The sequence below is a fragment of the Erithacus rubecula genome (genome assembly GCF_903797595.1).
Source record: "Erithacus rubecula genome assembly, chromosome: 3".
Lineage (NCBI taxonomy): Eukaryota > Metazoa > Chordata > Aves > Passeriformes > Muscicapidae > Erithacus > Erithacus rubecula.
The window spans coordinates 147,143,373-147,157,372 of NC_136689.1; positions in this window are offsets into that span (position 1 = coordinate 147,143,373).

Genomic DNA, 14,000 nt, shown 5'->3' on the forward strand with positions numbered 1-14,000 from the left:
TTAACAATTGTGACATTTGCATCCAATTTGAAGAAGCCATTGGGAGAAAACTCATTAAGAGTGGATACAGTATTTCTAAAACCATCAGCTAGGGGATGCAGTTTGGCCCTGACATAACTATTGACTTTAAGAATATGCAGAAATTGAATAAGCTCCATGCATTAAAAAGAGATGTGTCAAATCCTAAGGACTACTTGCAGGAGGGCTCACCTGAGGAGCAGTAGACAGTGAATCAGTTTATTTGCAGAGCTGGACCAAATGTGTTTTGTCTCATCCTTAAATATTTCAGCAAGGAGTTGAGCTGCTTCTAGCATTGATCTGAAGCCCAAATGAGTTCTGATGTAATATAAATAATAATAAAAGCCATAATAATTGCCATTTAACTTTCCTCTAATTATTAGTCACCAGCAAAACCCTCCCATTCTCCCCTAAATCCTACAAAAACAAGCCAGTGCAGCCTTGAAACATAAACATCCACTGACAGCTAAAGCAGATTTCATTAGCCATTTCCTATATGATAAATATCCTGGTGTTATTAATGTCCTGCTAAGTAAACATTGGCAGTGTTAAAATGAATTAAAAAAAAAAAATCATTATACACAACTATATTAACATGAGTGGCAATGCAGTTCATCTATCATAATCAAATACTTTCCTGTGGTCAAAGTCATCCTGAGATGAATATATATGTCGAATTTTTTTCCTCACTTAGATATCAGTTTTCACATTATTGTGTCTACCTTAGTATATTTTTTAATATTCAAAACACAGAAACGAAAACCTGAATCTTCTTTTTGCTTAGTTTTTCAACTAAATACAATCCATGCAACAGACTATTAAGTATTCCCTGCCCTGAGTAGCATAAAGTTTATATAAGAGAGAGAAACAGTATTGGGAAATCCCAAAAATAAATTAATGACTTTTTAAAAATGTTATTAATTAATTGTACTTTGGATACCATTATTTATTTGGATACCATTATTTATGCTATTCTACCATATTAAGCCACTCTAAATCCCTGAAGTCAGCTAGCTTCACTTCAACATATGCTTATGTCTCCTGTCTGGAAGGGCTTTCCTAAAAAGCCTCATTATTTTGCCATCCTTTGCATGATGGGGTGTGTCAAGAGAAGGATGAAACTGGTGAAGGGTCTAGAGTACAAATCTGGAGGGGCTGAGGGAGCTGGAGGTGTTTAGCCTGGTGAAAAGGAGGCTTAGGGGGGCTCTCATTTCTCTCTACAGCTGAAAGGAGGCTGTAGCCAGGTGGGGATCAGCCTCTTCTCCCAAGCAACAAGTGACAGAACAGGAGGAAACAGCCTCAAGTTGCATCTGGGGAGGTTTGGACTGGATATTAGGAATTTTTTTTTTACTGGGTTATTGAGCATTGGAACAGGCTGTCTTGGGAAGTGATTGAGTCAATATCTTGGAGTTATTCAAAAAACATATAGGTGTGGCACCTGGGGACATTGTTTAATGGTGGATGGGCAGTGCTGGGTTAACTGTTGGACTCAAGGGTCTCAGACATATTTTCCACCCTCTGTGATTGTATGCTTCTTGGCTTCCACATGATTTACCCATGCCTACATATTTCCCAAAAAGAGGGCTTGCATTGTGTTCTGCTGGGGTGAGTTGCAGAGCCTGTGAGCCCAGCAGTGAGGTGTGGGGAGTGCAGAGAGGGGTGAGCAGCTGTGGTGCTGAGTGTCCCCTGGCCAGGCTGGATGGCATCTCCTCTTCCCCAGCCCCCACAGGCCTGGGAGGTCTTTGCTGCATCCCAGGAGACTTTGAGGATAAAGCCACTGTGAGTGTCTCAAATGCTATGAAGATTCACAACAACAAAGCATCTGCATACAGCCAGCTCCACAGAGCACTCCTTAAACGCTTCTTCAGTTTGCTCTGGAAAATGTCTCATGTTCATTGGGCTCTGTGTGATATATGTGTTGGTTAGCTTTGTTATTTAAAAATATGTAGTCATATTTAGAGTTTTTAGATATATAGAGCTAATTTAGATTAGCTCTTGCTATCAGAACCTATAATTACAGGCAGTCCTGAGTAGCAATATGACAGAAAAATGCAGGAGACTTTCAAGGTCTTTCTGACAGAGATTTTCAGAGAAATTACACTGAAAAAATCAAAATTACTTCTCAGCATTTCAACCCCATTGAGCAACACCAAGATGAGTTATCTGAAAGAGGAACCTCAACTGGAAACTGCAGTTTGCAGAAAGATCTGTTTCTACAGATGCTTTTGCTGATCTATGAAAGAGTCCCATATTTCTAGTAAAAGCTCAGTCTACCTCCATGGAAGAAGTTTTCCTCCTTATATTGATAGGAGATAACTGGGATCTCTGAGAACTTCATAGGTTTGTAACAGATTAATTTAGGCACAGTGGTTACTGACTCTCCCCATTTTGTACTTTCACCTTCCTGTTAGAAACCAAACGTTTGTTCTGTGACTAAAGCATAATGAAATTGCCATTCCCTGGATAGCCAGGGCTGACCGGATGTTTGCCTTCTGTTAAACAAGAATAAATATTGATAGGCCTAATCCTAAAAATCACAGCTGCAGTAGAAATAAACACTATGACCCTGTTGTTAATGAGTTATTGAAGATCAAGTACATTTATACAATTCAGATGTAACCTGCTTCCCTGTATGCCTTATTTCCTGCTGTTGCTAGAATCTTTCTCAGTTTTCCTTTACTTTTTTTCTGATAAATCACAGTAAGAAGCAATTAAATGTTTTGCAGTAATATTAATTTGCAATTAAATCTAGCAATAGCTCTTTTCCTTGTCCAGATCTTGCTCTTTCATTCATATATGTTAATTTAATAGGAAGAATCATCCATCATGATGAGGTACAAGGAAGATGTTGTACGGAAGGACCAGCAAGACACCTGAAATTGCACTTTCTGCATCTACAGGTGTTGTGGAATGGCTTAACTGGGACAGGCTGGGGTAGCTGCAGTGGAAGACTGGGTGATATGTGTGATATGAGCTGTAGAACCTTCCCCTTTGGAGTGCAGAAGGGTGGCATGGAGAGTCAGGACATGTATGCAGGAAATGAAGACACAGTGGGAAGATGCTGCTTTTCTTGCTTTTCCACATGTATGCAGGAAATGAAGACACAGTAGGAAGATGCTGCCTTTCTTGGAGAGGCCAGAAGTGCAGAATTGCAGTGGTTTGTCTCTGCTGCTCGGTGCAGCTTCCTGACCCACCCGAGAGCACGCGCCCGCGCTGTGCTGCTCAGGAAGCTGCCAGCAGAGCCAGACTGCAGTGGAGGGTGTGCACAAAACTTGTGTGCATGACAGCCTGGGAGTTTGCAGCAGGGACATCCCAAAAACAGGCTGCAAATTCCTGCTGTGTTTTCCTGCATCCCTGGCCAAGGCTGGGACACACTGCTTCATGTATGGGCAATATGACATTGGTGGGACTGAATGGGCAATATCTTCCTGTCAGACAACGCTTTCTTACCAACAAACTTTTATTTGGAGAGGAAAACTGTATTTTGGCACAGTGACCTTGAAGGATTGCCAAGATCTGAGGGGAAATCTGCTCTTTGGCATGCTGTGAACCCAGGTTGTGTGGCAGAAGTGACAGGGTGATGTCAGCAAGCGAGGAGCTCTCTGTAAGGACTGACCATTACAAGAAGTGGCAGATCAGGGCTCTCTCTCCCTTCTCCATAAGTTCACATTGGCCCAACAATACCCACCTCCTTCTAGGACTGAATTAGTTATTTTTACAAATTCAAACTCACCATTTATCCCTGTTTGTGAGAAGTGTTAGGGTTTGTAACCTCATCCTAAACCTCTTGTACCAGCACTAAAACTAATTTATAACTGCATGGTGTGACACAGAATACTTGTAGTATAAATTGTTTAAACAGAATGTGGTGTTTGCCATTTCTGCATCTGGCCATAATGAATTCTCTTGTTTTGATATTATTCAAGCAAAGAATTAATCAATTAGACTTTGATGGGAAAGGATTTTTTTCCTCTTCATCTTAAGTTTCTGTTTTCTATGAAAAGGTACTGAAAGCACTTAGAAGTACTGCTTAACAATGCAAATAAGAACATTACCTTACTGACAGAGTGTTTCTATTCTTAAATGGAAAAAAAAAAGAATTAATGAGAATATCGTTTTTGAAAAGCTATGAGGTTTGACACCTACAGACTTCTGTGGTTGATCTTAAAAGAAAAAAGAAGAAGAAAAAAAAGACTAAAAATGTTCTTGCTTTACTGTTTTCCGGTCCTTATTTGTGAGCACAGGCCCCAGCTGACTGAGGCTGAGATAAAAATGTTATCAAATGTCACTTCCATTACATTCATGGTACAAGTAGAATATGAGAACTTACAGAAACTAATTGGGCTGAATTCCAGGTGATTATTCCCTTTTCCTGACACTGGATCTGCTTCATAGTAAGTACTTTTTACTTGTGGGAGTGCCTTTGCTGAACCTGGGCCAAAACCAATCTGCTCTTCCTTCAGTGTGTACATACATCTTGGCTTTTGCATCATTCACATAATCACCTGTTTGGGAATTCATCCCAATCACATTCTTTTTTGTAGATAAGGCATACATCAATTTATCTATTCTGCTGACTTTGGATAAGTCATAAATTTTGGCAGTAGAAAACCCATCTCCTCAACTTACATGGTCCAGCAATAATCCATGAACTAAAAATGCATTTAAGTCTTGCTTCTACTGATTAAAGATACTATTAAGCTATACATCACACTGAGCACCATTTTTAATATTACTGAGGTGTTTTAGTCATATACACGAAAGTGAGAAATTAAGTGCAGGAGCTGATTATTTCTCAGATAAATATTTCCTTGACCTCCACTTGTCTTTGGCTTTTAGTTGCTTCTCCAGGGTGCCTCAAATCCCTGTGACTGCTTAGTGAAAGGTGCAGGCTTTCCAAATTGTAACCAACCTCAATACTGTTGGAAATCCAACTCTCTGGCAGTTTTGCTTGGATTTGTGCCACATCTAACAGCCCACACTAGATCAATTCTGCTTTACTCAAGGTTAGCCTGCTGTGGGAACACCCTGATTGGGTCAGGGTCAATTTAAAGCCCAGACATTGTCAGGAGCATGCTGACACCCACCTCAAATCCCATCCACAGCCTGACTGGTCAGGAGTCTCAGACACTCAAATCTGTCGACTTAGCCTAGAAATTGCTGCCTCTTGAAAAATGCAGAAAAAAGACAAACTTTAGTTAAGTGCATCTTCATGTTTTTCCAGATATTCACATTAATATCAAAGCAGTGAAGAATCAGATCAATCCAAGGAATAAAGAATACACTTTATCAATGCATTAAATAGTATTGTCTCACAATGGAGAACATTTTATTATCTAAGGTCACACAGGTATTTTGGAGCCTTTTTCACCAAAGTAAACAGAGAGCATTAAGCACTCAGGAAGCTCAGTTTCTTCCAGGTGCATAACTGCTGTTGTGAGCAGTGATCTGCTTCATCTGGACAGCCATGCACTACAACCACTGATGGAGCTTGGGTTTATGGGTCAGTTGTTAAATATCTTCATTAAAAATACCCAACCAACTCCCCCCCAGTTATGTTAGATGAGAGCATACAGTTCTGTAATCCAGGAGAAGCTCCATTAGCTTCCAGTAGTGAAAAGAAGCCAAATATCCAGCACTTCTCAAAATCATGCCTAAAACACACACACACATAAAGATAGAGAGGTTTACATGATAATTTTCACATTACTCTTGCACTGTAAGAGAAGGCATCAGGCACCCTGAATTACATTGCCAGAGCACAGGTAAAAGATGGTTTCTGACTTTATAAAGAAAGTTTTTACACCCAAATATTATTCCCGTTCAATACAAAACTTGTACTGCTGTCAGCAGGAGCAGGACTGGTACAGTGAATCTAGATATTTTTAAATTCTCCATGCTAATTAACTTATAAAATGGAAAAATGAACCTCTCAAATACACAGTAATTGCTTAGACTGTGTTAGCAAATATTGATCCATATATATTTTTTTTTTCATTCCTGTGTCTCAGTATCAGACTAAGTTTAGTCAAAGTAAATTAATGAAATGCATTTTTCAAAAGATGATCATCTGTGTAAAGGCCTCATTTTTAGTGCTCAGCAGCCAATTAAAGACCCATCAGATTTTCAGATATAAAGTGTGACACTGACGTTGGGTATGACTGAAGGTTTGGTGTTTTGAGAGGATTGGGACTTGACTTTAGTGTATGCCTTGCTCAGTCTCCATTCCCAGACAGTTTGCTGGAGTTGCAATAAAGAAACTGTGTGGGAAGAAGAACCAGGAACAAATAGAAAAGACACCTTCAAATCACCTTTGTGTGCTGCAACAGGGGAAGAACCCTGCTCCATGGCATTTTGATGTGACTCGGCTGGAATTTTTTCTTCCTGTATGGAGCAACCACTATAGAAGCCACTCATCTTTCCTTAGTTTCCTGGCTTTCCATCCATAGGGATATGGTTCTTTAATTCTCTGTGATTAGCTCACCAAAGAATGACCTGACATAGGAGTTGGGGACCAAGGGAATAAGGCAGTCCTGATGTGCATCTTGGAATGAGTCCTCTTGCAGGATGAGATGTACAGAGAGGAGGTGTTGGGTGATCAAGATCACAGGTCATACAGCAGTTTGGTTTTGGAGATAATGCAGCAGAGTTCTGAAATTTAAAGGCTGAAACTGAGACTGCTGAGAAACTTTTTTCTGAGGAGCAAACAAGTAATCAAGTATTGGCTCACACCTTATCATTGATAACACAAGCATTGCTTCCTCCTTCCCTGCCACAGCTAGACTCTGAGATGAGATTGGGAGCTGCTTTTTGCTGTAGAGTGCTTTTTGCTTTGGCTTGAATTTACTTTCCACATCCCTCCCAGGCACACTGCAAAGATCCTGCCCCAGGGCACACCTCTGCAAATATACAGCTTTAGCAGAAGAGGATTGTTTCATGTGGGGCACTCAGAGCTCACCCTGCAGCATCACCTGCAGCCACAGTGAGGCTGGTAGATGTGGCAGACACTGTTCCTCTTTTAAAATCCTGCAGGTGCATCCCTCTCCCTGCACCACCACCAGCTGCCTGTGTGTCTGCAGGGCTCACCTTTGTTCAGTCCTTGGCCCTCCCAAATCTAGTTAAGAAAGTTAGTGAAGGTCCTTAAAAGTATCCAAAGGAAGGTAACAAAGCTGGTTTTAAGGAGGGCACGTCCTGTAAGGAGGAGCTGGGGACTCTGGGCTTGTCAGGTTTGAGGAAAAGGCTGAGGGTGGCCTCACTGCAGCTTCCTGAGGAGAGGAAGGGGAGACAGAGGTGCTAAGCTCTTCTTCCTGTGCACTGGGTTTGGTGGTAAAGGTTTGGTAGTGGGGGAGCTACAGGGGTGGGTTTCTGAGAAGCTGCCAGAGGCTTCCTGCATGCCCAACAGGGTCAATGCCAGCCAGGCCCAAGGCAGATTTGCTGCTGGCCAAGCCCAAGCCCATTAGTGGAATGTCTACCACCCAGAGTGGCAGCAGCTCTGGGATAATGTGTTTATTAAGGTTGAAATAGAGTGCTGCACAACAGCAGTCAGAGAGAGGAGGGAGAATACATGAGTGAAAGTGCCCTGCAGGAGCCTGGGTCAGTGAGGAAGAATTGGGGATGGGGTGATCCAGATGCTGCAACAGAGATTTCCCTGCAGCCCTGTGTGCAGACCATGAGCTGAGCCCATGCAGAGCCACGGGAGAGCAGACACCCATCTGCACCCAGGGAGGAGCCCGTGCCAGGGCAGGTGGATGCTCAAAGGAGGCTCTGTGGGATGCCCACACTGGAGCAGCTCCTTGCAGGACCTGTGGCACCATGAAGAAAGGAATCCAGACTGGAGCAGTTTGCTGGCAGGACCTGTGACCCCATAAGGAACCTGTGCCAGAGCAGCCTGTCCCTAAAGGACTGTGCCCACACTGGAACAGCTCATGAACTGCAGCCCCTGGGAAGGATTCATGTTGGAGAGTTTCGTGAAAGACTGTCTCACGTGGGAGGAACCTCATGCTGGAGCAAGAGAAGAGTGTGAGTTCTGGGAAGGAAGCAGAGGCAGATACAGTGTACGATGAACTGATCAGGCACCCCATTTTCCATCCTTCTCTGCTGGAGAGAAAGAAAGAGAAGTTAGGAGAGAAGTTGAGATGAGCAAGAAAGAAGGAGTAGGGATGGGGGTGTTTTAAGATTTTGATTTATTTCTCATTTTCCTACTCTGATTTGATTGATAATAAATTAAACTAATTTCCCTAAATCCAGTCTGTTTTGCCCATGATGGTAACTGAAGTGAGTGATCTCTTCCTGCCTTTACCTCAACCCATGAGACTTTTGTTATGCTTTCTCTCCTCTGTCCAGCTGTGGAGAGTGGCTTTGGTGAGCACCTGGAGTTCAGCCAGGGTCAACTCACCACATCCTGGAATCCAGTGACAGAACACATGGGAATGTTTCAAAACTGTGCCAGGGGAGATTCTGACTGAACATTAGGAAGTATTTCTATACCAAAGGAGTGTCAAACACTAGAAGAGACTTCCATGATTTAACTCTTGTTCAGCCCTGAAGTGGTCAGGCTGGGCTGGACAGTCATTGTAGTTCCCTTCCAAGTGAATGAGTCCATTCTGACAGACATAAGCTTTGTTTCAAAAATCTTAGGAGTGACAAAGAGTCTAAAACTGTGAGAAAAGCCGTATCTGCATTACAGAAGCCCAGGAGCCCACTTTTAACCAAGTCTATGTCAAGACCTGCAAAGGAGTATGTACTGTTTTAATTATTTTCCTGTTGCTGTCTAGCAATTGCTTCTTGATAGCATACAATAATGGCTTTGCCAATAATAACAGTTCAAATCAGTGAAGATGAAGAAAATAGTTGTACTGCAAAAGACGCTCAAAATCCAATCAGGATTGTATTTTTACTTTTTAAATGAGGGCTTGTTTCTGGTGCATTCATTTGGACTGTCATTAGACAGTCTCTCAAATCCCACTAATTTCTGTTGAGAATCAAAAAGAAACTCAACCAAACCCCCCAAATCAAACCAAACTGACTCAGCAACAGACCTGTTACTTCTAAAACTAATAAAGGTGACGTAAAACATACAACACCTCTTTATAACACCATGCCATTCTCTGTTGCTAAATAATATATGCTAAGGAATCTTTGACACTTCTTTTTCTTTTTTCTTTTTTTTTTTCTTCATATTTGCAACCTCTGCTCTGAAGAGACTTTGTAGAAATTTACTCAGCTTGCAGGAAGAAAATGCATGAGTTGATAAAAGCTAAAAATAACTCAGCAGAAGGCTGTCCAATAACTTATATTTAGGTTGAGTCATGGAAAAGCCTAGGAGTATTGTCAGCATCTGAGTTATACAGCTTTCTGCTTCATTTGGACATGCTTGTGAAGTGTGTGAAACAATCTCATGAAAAGCAGTCATTGACGGTATTGATATTGCTATTCATCTTTCAAGAAATTTGGGGACACTTACACTTCCTTTTGGGAATTAATTGTGCTGTATCTTGCAGGAACTGAAAAGGAAGTAAAGCTGAAGAAAATTATCAAGTCCTTTTGAATTTTTTCCATCTCACAGTAAGGTACTTTGGGAATAAGGGTGAAGCAGTAAATATTCTAATTTTCTAGTAAGACCTTTTACTCTGACTCATATGACCTTTCTATGGATGAGAGAGGACTAGAAAATAGAAGATAGATACCATATAGATAGTGCAAGATAGAACTGTAGTAAGCAAAAGTATCTGTAATACTGTTTTCAGAAAACAGTTATTTGTGATTTATTTCTAAGTGGAAAGTTGTACTCAGTGTGTTTCTATGAAGGGCAGTTTTTTACCTTGTACTGTTGTAATTTATCTTCTGCATATACTTACTAAACCTCCAATCTCAGTGGCCAGAAGAGGCTGCAGGTGTGATGGAGAACAAGAATAAAGATGCAAAGGGTCTTGTCAGAGTAAATATGATGCTATTTAAAAACAGAGAAGTGCTGTGTTTTGCACTTTGGACTCATCCCCCAGGAACAGTCTACAGCATACATCTAGGAATATAAACATACACTGAGGGGAATAACTAATCAGGCAGCTGCAAAAATCAGTATCTTTGAGTTAGACTGCATCCTCAACTCTACACAAGATAACAATGCCCTGATGTTGGGGGGAAAAAAGGAAAAATAAGCTCCCTATGTCTTATTAGGATCTATGACAAATATATCTACTGAACCTTCAGATAAGTGCAGAAATGCTCTTTCCATCATGACAGCGCAGTCAGAAGGTGGTAGACTAATTGTCAAGCTTCCAGAAGAAAGCTGTGAAAAAAATCCCATTTTTACAGCCAGAGACCCAGAAAACAAGAACTTGTAAGATAAGTTTGAGACAGTTGGGGTTTTAACTCTAAATAAGAGAAACCTGTTTAATGTAACAGTCTTCAGTTATGTAGAGACTGATACAAGGAGAAAAAAAATATGCTTTCTGTGTCTGTGGAAGAAATGATGGGCATAAATTCAGGAACAGAAAATAAATCTGAATGTTAGGTACAGATATATTGGACAGTCTCATAGTGAAAAGGCTTGGAAAGGATGAGAAGGAGAGGTTTCATTTCTGAAGATATTTAAACAACCAGCTGAGAAAAACTTATGCCTATGCTACGAAGAAAGGGTGTGGAGAGGACACTATCATGTAACTTCCTTTGTGGGATTTGATTTTTCATGGTAAAATAGTAAATTATGGAATACCAAGCATTTCAGCTGGAATTGGCCATTCTTACTCCATAGAATTTGTAGTAATAAAAAAAAAAAAAAAAAAGAAGAACCAACCTGGGTTAAATAGGGCAAGACTGTGCAGCTCTTGGGTCATTTAGGGCAAATTACAGTCGTGAGAGGTCAACACTGGCTTTTTCTTGAAAGCTCTGTGGTAGAAATGGTTTTAAGGCGAAGCTGAGAAGGAAGAAATTACAGGTCTGAAGCAGCTATTTAAAATTATTATTCCACAAGTTCTACCAAGATAGAAATTCTAGGAAAGTCCCTAACTCTGAGCCTACAAACTCAGCCCTTCACTGAACATATGCAAACAGTGTAGGGATCTCAGCATGCTGTAATCTAGGATGAGCATCTATCACAGGCACACTGAGGCTGCGGTTTCCTGGAGAGCTGTGCTCAATTACTGGTTTCTCACAGGCAAAAGGGAGAGATTTTGTGGCCATCCATGTCTGGCCTGCACCCCAGTGCAGTGCCATGTCTGGGGGCTGACACAGCAGAAAGCTGCTGGGTGTGTGCTGGGATGGTTTTGAGCAGGCTGGGGAGTTACTGAGGCACGGGAGGAGGTCTGGTGAGCGCCAGCCTCAACAGGAGCACGAAGCCAAGATGGGAGAGTGGGGCAGCTGCTCCTTCTGAACCAGTGAGTCATTAGGTTGGCTCAGCAAGTCTTGTGGAGACCATGGCTTTGCTTCCATGTAGAGAATCTCATTTTGCAGCTTGTAAGAAAGCCAGAGGAATATTAAAAATAAAAAATAAAAAATTTAAAAAAAAAAAAAAAAAGGAAAAAAGGGGAATCTCGCTAAGAAGGCTTATGTTGTTATAAAATAGTTAATGCAAGGGGAAGAAGAAAAAATAGATTGGGAGCTAGCTGGAAAGGAAGATGGAAATGTGCCCTTGATTTGATGTTCTTTGTTGCACTCCCTTAACTGCATGGTCATGCCTTGGCAGCTGTTCAGGCTCCAGCAGGCATTGTACAAGCCCCTGATAGGAGGGGTTTCCTCTGATGAGCTGGCCATTGTGACTTTACAAGAAATTGTGCAGTACTTCCTCTCATCCATTAGAAACCACTATTTTCTGAATGAATTTTCTCCTCTTTTGTTTTTAACAGTTTAACCCTTAACCTTTCTGACTCATGTTTTCTATTCTGGTGTAGTGTGCAGCCCGAGGTGAAAATGGGGACAGCCCACACAAATGAGACTCCTCTGCTCATGGTCTGACAGGGAAACCAAGCGTTGCACAGAACAGTGCTTCTGCTGAAGAGCACTCTGCAGGCCTGGGAGTGTGGTATGAGGAAAAAAAAATCATCTCTTGCAAGTCAAATGAGGAAAGTCAGGCAGCTATTGAACTCTGGGTGATTCATCTGTACTCTCCAATTTGTATTAATTGCTAAACTGTGAAGATGTGGTGTGGGCAACAAGGGTAAAATGGTATAATTAGGGAAATGACCCTTTCACAATTAGTGGAATGAATTCGTTTGAAGATGAGAAAGAGGACCAAGTAGTTATCACAGTGGTCAGATACACTGGACAAATTCAGACACAGAAATACATCTCACATTAGAGTACCTGCTGGGGAAGAAATGCTTTCTGCTCAAGCCAAGCACAGGATATTGTGAAATACAGAAATCCATGTGGCATATAAAAAGCCAAGTAGGGACAGAAAGGGGATGTTCAAAGTTGGAGTTCCCTTTGGGATCACTAGTGAGCACTCTCTGAAATTATATTGGAAATTAAGGCTACAGTGCCTTAAAAAGGATCTGCCTTGGATTATGAAATGCTTTTGAGTATTTCCTTCTGTAATCAGCATGAAACTTACAGTGTGTGAAAAGCACTGTCTTTTACCTTCTCTCATACCTATGTTCTAAAAGTAGAATCATTATGTGACAGAATGGCCAAGGGGATGCTTGACTTCCAAATCAGATTATGGAATCAGTTCTCTTTATCCAAATATGGAAAATATATTTTTCCATAAATAGGGTAAAATGTTTGGGTTTTTTTCCTAATAAATAATTTATTTTTTTTTAATGCCCTTATACATTTTCCATATAAAAGTGGAAAAGATTTGTAAAATTTGTGACCAGCCTCACTGGTATCCTGCAATGTTGATAAAGCTCTGTGTTGATCTGGGTCCTTGGAACCAAAGAGACATTTGGCTAGAAGGAAGAATCACTTACTAAAGATATTGCTGGAAACAGGACTAAGACCTTTAAGTGATCTCATGGCTGAATCCAGACCAGGAAGCTGGTGGATGGATCTGACAGGTAGCAGACATCTCTTTCTGCTAAAACATCCTTTTGCTCTCAGAAAGGGATCAGAGGTTTGAGCTCCTCTCTTTAAAATGTCACACAACAGCCAGGATGAAAAGGCAGCATAAAACCTCTGCTGTAACACCAACAAAACTTTCAGAAGCAATTTGATGTGTGATATACTGATACTTCAGCTTGTCAGGCTGATATCACCTTGGTCCCCTCAGTCCATCCATCTGTGCTGGCTTCTTGTGCCTGGTCTGAGAGCAGTGATTCATTCTGTGCCTGTGAGTGCCCGTGTCAGGAGCCTGCTCTCCTGGGGCTCATAAAGGTTCCTCCTGTCTAAATCACAAACCCATTGCACTGGGTGGCTGCAGTCCCTTCAGGGTGATGGGAAGACAGAGCAGGAAGCAGAGTATTTTAGTAGATGCTGGGAACATATTGATATATTTCAAACAAATCAAATATCTTCACACGTTTTTTTGTTTTTTTTTTTTTGTTTCCTGTCTTAGAATATTTTAGGTTACGTTTGTGATCTAATTTTGCCTTTTGTTTTGTTGCTCTTCCCTATTTGGTTGCTGTCACTTTTCAGTGAGGCACAGTGATGTTCCATGTGTCTAATCATAATAAAGCCTAAAATTTCATCTTCTTTTAGATTATATTCTTCAAAGGAAAAGATGGATCTCCAAACGTACAGACATTTCTATTAGCACATTAAGTCCTTCAGCTGCCACTGTGGTTTTAATTTTGAGCAGAACTATATGCACTTTAGTCAGTGAACTGGAGATATCATTTATCAGAAGGAAAAAAAGCATCTTTTCACTCAGTTCAGTCTTTGATGTGTATTTGAGTCATAGCTTGTCAGAGTAAAGAATAAGGTGCAGTCACATCATTTTCTCCTCAGAGAATATCTTTCCTTATGAGTTTCAGAGGTCTTCACCACCTTTCCTTCCATCAGTAAGCAGATGGTCAAGTTGTGCCCCATTGTTGGTTCAACTCTTC